The following is a 10109-nucleotide window of genomic DNA, read 5'->3' on the forward strand; positions in this document are numbered from 1 at the left end:
TGATTTTATTGTACATCTCCCCCTTCTTTATACCTGTCCTGTAGCTTTAGAACCACTAAACTTTTTGTTGTGGCTCTTTAGGATACTAACCTTTGGCAAATATAATTAATTCTTATTGGCTTTCATGGGTTCTGGTACCACCTTTGACCAAGAGGAGGGCATGTGAAAATGGGTACTTTAATTTGCTTGAGACCTCTATCATCTCGGTAACCAGAACAACTGTATAAGGACCTACTTCATTGGCTAAAATACCAACAACGCTTTGTGTGATCAAGAGTAAAACTAGCTGGATGTGCCAAGAATCAGTAACTCTGAAGCCAAAGACTTATCTGACTGAAGGATATGTGACCATGGATATAGACCTTATTTTAAGTTATTCCCTACCTTTGTAATAATCCTTTTTCTTTTTGAAGAGATCTTCTAATCAAGCCTTGAACTGAACTGCCTCCTTATTAAAGGCTACATTCTCCAACCCTGAAATTACACACGCGCACACACACACACACACACACACACACACACACACACACACACACACACACTTCCTTTGGAAGTGGGCCTTTCTAAGCTCATCTTCCCTCTAAATTCCTTATTTGCCTTTGTTTAAGCTATATATAAACTCTTGCAATCTATTGCAAGGTTGGCATGCTATTCAGCACTTTGCTGGATAGCTCCCATGATCATGTTAGATTTTATTCCCTGCTTATAAAATTTTCCTTTGAATTTTTACTAGCATTGTCTTTCCCTGGTTTCCTTCCCTTTTCAGAAAAATAGGATTTAAATCTCAAGAACTGGTCTTAGTGTTCTCTGGTCTTCCCCTTTGTAGAAAGAGAAATCTAAATTCTAGTAGGAGAGTGTTTGCCTTGGTTTACATGTTACATCTATACTAGGTGTAGGTGCCTCCATTTTCTCTCCTCTGACTCTTCTTAATGCCTAACAGTCTGGCTTCTCATACCATCATCCCACTGAAACTCTCTCTCTAAAGTTGCCAATGATCTCTGAATTGGTAAATCCAATGTCTGTTTATCATCTTCTCTTTTTCTCCTCTATACATTCTTCTTTCTAGGTTTTTGAGACACCACTCTTCCTTTGTTCTTTTCTTAGCTATGCAACCACTCTTTCTCAATCTTCTTTGATGAATCCTCAACCAGATCATATCCTCTAAACATAGCTGTCCTGCAGGGTTCTGTAACATGTCCTCTTCTCATCTCCCTCTATCCTCCTTCTCTTGTTGATATCATCAGCTCCCATGGATTTAATTACCATCTCTTGCATCTATATTGTGAAGGGCCTTGAATGCCAAGTTAAGGAGTTTATACTTTTTATTTTTGGTCCACTCTTTGAAGATACTACCTAAAGAAACTATACCTACCTTTCCCCCAAGATGGGGCCTAAGGTGAAGAAGGAAGTGGTTGTCTCCCCCAAGACAAAAGTGAAGTCCAAGGCCTTGAAGGCCAAGAAGGCAGTATTGAAGGGTGTCCATAGCCATAAAAAGAAGATCCAAACATTCCCCACTTTCTGGTGACCCAAGACACTAAGGCCCCGAAGGCAGCCCAAATACCCTCAGAAAAGTGCCCCTCAGAGAAACAAGTTTGTTCACTCTTCCATCATTAAGTTTCCCTTGACCACTGTATCTACTGTCAAGAAGATCAAGGACAACAACATCCTTGTCTTCATTGTGGATATCAAGGCCAAAAAGCATCAGATCAAGCAAGTTGTGAAGAAGCTGTATGACATCAATGTGGCCAACATCAACACACTGATCTGGCCTCATGGAGAGAATAAGGCCTATGTCCAACTGGCTCTAAACTGTGATGCTTTGGATGTTGCCAACAAATTTTGAATCATCTAAATTGTGCCCAGCTATCTCACTCCTCCACGTACAATAAAAATGATTTCCAGTAAAAACAAAAATGTCATACCTGATAAAATGATGTGTTTGGAAAATCATTTTTTCCATGCTGCCAAAGGTAAATTGGTGATGAGATAGACTGAAGAAAAACTGCAAGGTATAGTCGAGAGAGAAAGTAGCATAGTGAGTAGAATAATAGAATCATGAAGATATAGAATTATTTTTTTGTTTTGTTTTTTGCAGGGCAATGAGGGTTAAGTGACTTGCCCAGGGTCACACAGCTAATAAATGTTTCAAGTATCTGAGGCCAGATTTGAACTCATGTCCTCCTGAATCTAGGGAAGGTGCTTTATCCACTGCACTACCTAGCTGTCCCTAAAGATATAGATTTAAATCCTTCCTCAGATATTAACTCTACAAAGTTTCTAAACTTCTCTGAACCTCAATTTCCTCATGTGTAAAACGGGGATAATGATGGTGCCAAATTGAAGGGCTGTTGTGAGGATCCAATGGTATAATGTATATAAAGTGTTTTGCAGCTTTGAAAGACTTAAAAATGCTGATCAAAACAGTGAATAACCATGTCTCCAAAGGACATGAAACATGTTGCCCAAGTTTTAGGGATGGGTTGAGAGCTACCTGTCAGTCTCAGACATATAATCTGGGAGGGCCAAAAGTCACTATGGGATCTAATGTTTTAATAATTCTTTGAAAATTATTTCAGATAATTTGTGACATTTATAAGATTTAATATTTCACATGTAATATAAATTGATTTGCTATATATGCTATATATATGTATATATATGCACATAGGTGTGTATGTATGTGTATGTGTGTGTGTGTGTGTGTGTGTATATATATATATATATATATAATGTTTCTATGGCATTGGAAATAAAACCAAAAAAAGGAGTTATTAAAACCTTATGTGATTGTTGGCCTACCCTATAGAAATTATGACTGAAGCCATAAGAATGGATAAGATCATTAGAGAGAAAATGGTTTAGGTCAGAACCTTGTAGGGAATTTCCACATTTAGGCATGGGAGAAGAAAGAGCCAGCAAAGGATACAGAAGAGAAATATTCAGAAAGTTAAAAGAGAAATCATGATAATATAATGTCATGGAATCCAAGAGAACTGAAGAAAGCAAGAGGGAAAAAGACAAGTAAATCGTATTAAATGTTGAAAAGAGGTGAAAAAAGACGAAGCAAAAAAAGTCATTTTTATTTAGTGATTTCTTGAAAAGTCGTTAATAGACTTCAAAGATTTTATAGAGTGGTAAAGAATAAAGTCAGGTTAAGTAGATGATGAGGAAGTGGAAATTGCTATTTCTATAAGTTTGTCTCTGAAGGAAAGGAGAGAAAGAAGATTTGAGGGAATTAAGAAGGTCAACGAAAAGCCTTTTATTTGGGACTGGGGAGACAAAAGCCTATTTATGATTATAGGGAAGGAACCATTCAGTGGGGGGAAGATACTGAAGATGCATGAGAAATTGTGTTGTTTGTGAATCCTAGGCAAAGACAAGTAATAGTATGAGTATGAAAGTTTTCAAGAAGGTGAGTTCACACATCTGTCCACAATCACTAACCTTCGTAAGTTGAGGGTACAGATGGAAAGTGCAATCAATTAATCAAATCAATCATAATGCAGTGGGAGGATGTAGGATCTCATGATGGAGCACATTTGATAAATAGAAGAGGAAATTTAAGGTAGGTCATATTAGGACTCAATCTTCTCAATAAGAAAGAAGTCACTTTCTTTGAACGTAAGGGCTGTTTCATTTTTATCTTTGAATTCCCAGTGATAAATACATTCTCTGACAGACATAGATAGATAGATAGATAGATAGATAGATAGATAGATAGATAGATAGATAGATAGTATGAATGCCCATACCTGTGATTTAGTCATTATTACATGTAATTAGATAAAAGATTTCACTTTATAATGTACATTAGCACCTTTTGTGAAATTTATAATATTAGAAAGTCATCAAAGGCTATGAGAGGTTAAATAACTTGAGGAGGTCATACTTGGAATATATGTCAAAAGTAATTTGAGGGGGCAACTAGGTGACATGGTGGATAAAGCACTGGCCCTGGATTCAGGAGGACCTGAGTTCAAATCTGGCCTCAGACACTTGACACTAGCTCTGTGACGTTAGGCAAGTCACTTAACACTCACTGACCCCCCACCAAAAAAAAAGAAAGAGCTGAAGAATGATTGGAATTATGCATCTTAAAAAATTAAAAGAAAAAAAATAATTCAAACCCAGGTGTTCCTTACTTCAAGGACAGCTTTCTATATACTACTATATGCTATCTTTCTTCACTTGGCACGTAATAGGCACTTAATAAGTTCCTGATGAATGAAATGAAAGGTCAACTGATGATCTTGGGAGGTAGGCATAGAGTAGGTGGATTGAGAAGGGAAGACGTCTGGGCCAACCACTATAAATATGAGAGAATCAACAGCTTGAAGTTGGCATGAGTTTGGAGTTGACCAAGTTAGATTTATAATTTCTTCTAACAGCATTCAGCTGTTCAGGATAGGAATAAAAGAAGTTGGATACAGTTGAGTGAGAATACAGGAAAGTTTTTAAACTACTACCGTTTTAATTTCCTGTGTTAAAGAAAAAAATGTTAATCTTGTACTATGTATTTAGTCACCAGTCTTCCAGAAATAATTTTATTTAATATATCATTAATCTGTTATCCAAGCCATTTCTGGCTTACAGAGATGTTCAAACTCACAGAATAGCCCACACTCTCCAACATAACTCTTTGTCCTAAGAAGATATCAGGCAAAATTTATAGGAATCTTGAACAAGGAAAAGATATCTTAAAATACAGCTTTGGTTAATATTCCAAAATTGAGCAATGAAGTCAATACCCCTTTACTCATGGAACACTCTCCTTGAGGAAATAAGTGTATTAGATATGTGTGGTTCCTTCCACAAATCTATAACCTTCAGGAGATAGTGGTAAGAGACTGTTCTTAGATCATTCAGAGTTTGTGACCTCTGACCACAAACAGGGATTGGAAAAGACTATATTATTTTTTATTCAAGAGATACTTTTGGTTTCTGATTATCATTTTTAATACATTCACCTAATAAAAGCCCCTTTTATTTTGTTCTGACCTATTCCACCTTTCCAAAGGACTTTCCCCTGGATTCTAGAAAGAACTTGAGAGGAAATTATTATTTCTTAACTTTTTTTGAGAAACTAAAAAGGAGATTTGTAATTTGCTTCCATGTACATAAATTGACATCTTCAAGTGACAACTCTCACTATGCTAGTTGTCGGTTGCCTTGTTGAGAACTGAGCAAACTAAGACAAATTCAACCAAGTTGGAATGTTTTTAAGTAACGTTTCAGGTATGATCTCTGTCTCTTGTATGAGGACAAGCCTAGAAAAGTTCAGAAAGGTTATTCACCCAAATACTGGAAACCTTATTTTATATTCCGTAGTGACCCATGATTTGGACAAAAATAGAAAATTACCTTGTGTCCTATGCAACCTTTTCTATTTCTTCAGGGACATTGTCAGAGTTACACAGAGAGGCACGGGAGATTCTTTGATTAGCCACAAATATTAATTTAGTTGTTGGTACTCTAAAGGTTTGATCTTTGTAAAATGACCAACAATGGATTCACCACTAGAAAAACTGAATCATCCATATCAACATTCTCAAAATAAATGAAACCAGGGCAAAAAGTTGACAGGTTAGCCTTGACAGGTAAATGGGAAAAGAATGCCTCACTGGTTCATCTTTTCACCTAGGAGAGGTGAATAAAAGAGCTGGCAAGGCTGGTTTCATCATGCACCCAAAGGCAAGAAGAAACATCATTTCATGGAACACTTAGTCATTTCATCTTACAGTACTCCTGATGAGCAGAAGCCAAAAGACCACCATCAAGATAATTGCAGTTTATGCACCAACAATCATTGCAGAGGATGAAGTAGAGAAATTCTATGAATAATTTGACAAGCTATTCCAAACAAAGTTATATACTTTGATAATCAGTGACTTCAAATTTAAGGTGAGCACAGGGGATAATGGTAAAAATATATTTGAAAATATGGTTACAGATTAAAAAATGAAAGAGGGTGAAGAAAGGCTCATAAACTACTAAGAAGCTTCATACCTATATACATTGAATACTTTCTCCCCAAAGACAATTTGAATATAGTTTTTCCAATGTCATTGATGGTGAGAATAGACTACTACAAAAATATTCATAAATCTGTTCCATTTTATATCTGTCTGTTGTCCTCTTCTATAGTTATTCTTGGCATTATTTAGTATAGTTAGGTAAGATACCGAATTTTCTCTAGGTTCATTTTTCCCTTTGCTGCTTTTCATTATTTTGTGAGATGATGTTGTTCATAAATTTCCACTATTTTTTATAATACTTTTCAAGTGAGTTTGTATTTTGATATGTCTCTCCTCTTGGAAAGGAAATAAAGTGTTTGCTTATCTGGGAGTTTTCTTGGATATTCTGACCTCCTTGTTGTAGTGATGTTTTATAATGGTTAAACTTCTCTAAATGTTGATAATTAGAGGTTTTTGTTCACTTCTCATTTTTCAAAGTCAATACCTTATTTAAATAGGTTAGGTTAGAGTTATTGTAATTGCTTAGTAAGTTTATACTTTTTTTCTAGTTTGCATTTTGACCTTTCCTCTAACAAGTAGATGATGTCATTGGACAGATAGCTAATTATGAAATGACTTTTTTTTTTTTTTTGGTGAGGCAATTGGGGTTAAGTGATTTGCCCAGGGTCACACAGCTATTAAGTGTCAAATGTCTGAGGCCAGATTTGAACTCAGGTCCTCCTGACTCCAGAGCCAGTGCTCTATCCACTGTGCCACATAGCTGCCCCCATGAAAGGACTCTTACAACCATAACCAATCCCTTCCTATATAAAAATGTAGGCAGTATGATGACTAAAACATGGTTTAGACTTAAAGTCAGTGAAAGGCTGGCCTCAAATCTTGCTTTAGATACTTGTTACCTATGTGACCCTAGGAATGAGTCTTAAATTCTCTAAACTTCAATTTCCATAAAATGGAGATAATGGTTCCTTATAGAATCACCATAAGCATCAAATGAAACTATCTATATAAAATGCCTTACCCAATATAAATATTAACTGTTTGATGAAATATTTTTTCTTCTTTTTGGAAGCAGTCCAGGTTAAGTGATTTGCCCAGGGTCACATAGCTACTAAGTGTCTGATGTCAAATTTGAACTCAGGTCCTGCATCCAAAAGAGAAATTTTAAAAGGGAAAAGGATAATACACACACACAGACACACACACACACACACACACACACACAGACACACACACGGTGGCAAAGAATTAGAAATTCAGGGGATGTCTATTAATTGGGTAATGGCTAAACAAGTTGTGGTATATGAATGTAATGTAATATTATTATTCTATAAGAAATGGCAAGCAAGATGACTTAAAAAAAAAAACCTGGAAAGACTTACATGAACTGATGCAAAAAGTGAACAGAATCATTGTACATAGTAACAGCAATACTGTACAATGAAGAATTATAAATGACAGCTATTCTCAGCAATACAATGATCCAAGACAATCCCAAAGTACTCATGATGAAGCATACTATCCATAGAAAGAACTGATGGAGTTTGAATGCTGATCAAAGCATACTATTTTCACTTTATTTGTGCGCACGTGTGTGTGTGTGTGTGTGTGTGTGTGTGTGTGTGTGTTTTCTTTTGGTCTGTTTCATCTTTCTAACATGACTAGTATGGAAATATGTTCTACATGATTATACATATATAACCTATATCACATTGTTTACAATCTTAGGGAAGGCATAGGTGAGGGAAGGAGAAAGAAAATTTGGAACTCAAAATTTTCAAATGAATGTTAAAATTTGTCTTTCCATGTAATTAGAAAAAATGAAATACTATCAAAAATGTTTCTGGTTGTACAGACATTTATTGTTAACTATGGCCAGAACCTGCTTGACAGAGTCTTTTGACTCATTTTACATATCTGTGAAGCTGCTCAGTGGTTTATAATCTTTTGACACCCTAATTTTCCATAGAATTATATTTTTAACCATATCTCTTAAGACCTGTGAATTGATATTACGAAGTATAAAGTTATATCTATTTTAATTTGAGTTGGAAAATCTTATAAAAAGAATTGTTCTACTTCTTCATGCTCTTTTTTTTTTTTTTTTAGTGAGGCAATTGGGGTTAAGTGACTTGCCCAGGGTCACACAGCTAGTAAGTGTTAAATGTCTGAGGCCAGATTTGAACTCAGGTACTCCTGACTCCAGGGCCGGTGCTCTATCCACTGTGCCACCTAGCTGCCCCTATCCTCTTTTTTTTTTTATTCTTTAGACAGCTAGGTTGTACAGTAGATAGAGTACTGAGCCTGTAGACAAGAAGACCTGAATTCAAATCTAACCTCAGACAATGACAATCTGTATGAAATTACTAGGTCACTTAACCTTTGTCTGCCTCAGTTTTCTCAACTGTAAAATGGGGATAATAATTGCATCTATCTCACAGGGTTGTTGTAAAGTTCAAATGAGATATTTGAAAAATGTTTAAGCACACTGCCTGGCACATAGTAGGTACTTAATAAATGTTTATCCTTTCCCCCTCTTCCCTATGCTCCACAACATAAATGGTCACATAAGCTGAAATTATCTTCAACATCATTTTCTTTTGTTCATCATGAGCATTGAAAGGCAAGAAAACTGTGTCCCTCGATATTTATAGATAATTTTAAAATATTGTGGTGGTTATTACCCTTAATGCCCCTTTCCACCATTCTACCACCATCACTACAGAAGGATTAAGGAACATTTCTTATTTTTTCATTACTTCATTGTTTAACATCCATTAACATGCCTCATTGTGGCATGGAGATGGCCCTATATTCTGAAAAGAAATTTGAGTGAATATAAGTTCTGAAACATTCTACCGAGTTGGATATGTTTTAAATGCAAGCCTAATAATGAATCAAATTATCTTCAGAGAAAGGAAAATTTTAGACAGTAAATTTTAGAGAGAGTAATTTCACAAATGAAAAGGCAGATCTTTGAGGTATTGAATTATCATGGGTTAGCCTGACTGAAGAATTATTATATATTAGATAATATCAATGAGTCAAAAACATTTATTAAATACCTACTGTATTCCAGGCAGTGTACTCAATGTAGGGGATACAAAGAAATGCAGAAAACCATAGCCTTTGGAATTGTCTTGGGACATTGTATTGCTTTGAATAGCCAAGTCATTCAGTTAATCATCACACAATATTGATGTTACAATTTTCTCTTGGTTCTGCTTATTTCAATTTGCATGTCTTTCCAAGTTTTTTTTTTCTGAAATCATCTTGCTCATCACTTCTCATAACGATATAGTATTATGTTACAATCATATACCACAGCTTTTTCAGCTTTTGCCCAACTGATGGACATCACACAATTTCGAATTCTTTGCCACCTCTAGATGGGCTGGTATAAATATTTTTTCTACAAATATCTCACTTTCACTTTTGTTTGATCTCTTTAGCATACAGACCTAGTAGTAATATTGCTATATCAATGGATAAGCACAAATTTATAGCCCTTTTAGCACAGTTTCAAATTGTTCTCCGGAATGGTCTTATCAGTTCACAACTCCACCAACAGTGCATTGGTGTCTGGAGGAGTTTTCTGTTTACCACCCTCCACCTTCTCCAACCAGAGGGAGGGTAAGCCCCCAGGGACAGGGGGCACATGCTAATAATATGAGCTGAAGAGTTCTGTATGTAAACTTAAAATGGATAGCTAGGTGGTACAGTAGAAAAAGCACTAGGACTGGAGTCAGGAAAACCTGAATTCAAATATGGCCACAGGCACTAGTTGTATGACTTTGGACAAGTCACTTAATCCCTTTGCCTCAGTTTCCTCACCTGTCAAATGAAATGGAGAAGGAAATGACAAATCACTCCAGTATCTTTGCCAAGAAAACCCCAAATAAGTTCATGAAGAGTCAAACATGTCTGAAACAAGTGAACAACATACTTAGACTGGATCTTGGACAACAGTTATAATCTGCTATTTTATTTTAATGATAGGAAAACCTCAACTATCTAGGAATATACTAGAACATTCTTTCTTCCAAAAGCAAAGGAAAACATCACTTCCATAAGTGGTATTTCATCCATCAACATTTAAAAGAAGCAGTATGAGGAATTGCTATTTTAGACCTG

General features: G+C 35.7%; 1 pseudogene; it reads left to right on the forward strand.

Moving 5' to 3' along the window:
• The first annotated feature begins 1384 nt into the window (after positions 1-1384).
• Positions 1385-1843, forward strand: LOC122748904 (annotated as a pseudogene).
• The last annotated feature ends 8266 nt before the right edge of the window (positions 1844-10109 follow it).

Source organism: Dromiciops gliroides, chromosome 1 (genome assembly GCF_019393635.1).
Source record: "Dromiciops gliroides isolate mDroGli1 chromosome 1, mDroGli1.pri, whole genome shotgun sequence".
NCBI classification, from domain to species: domain Eukaryota; kingdom Metazoa; phylum Chordata; class Mammalia; order Microbiotheria; family Microbiotheriidae; genus Dromiciops; species Dromiciops gliroides.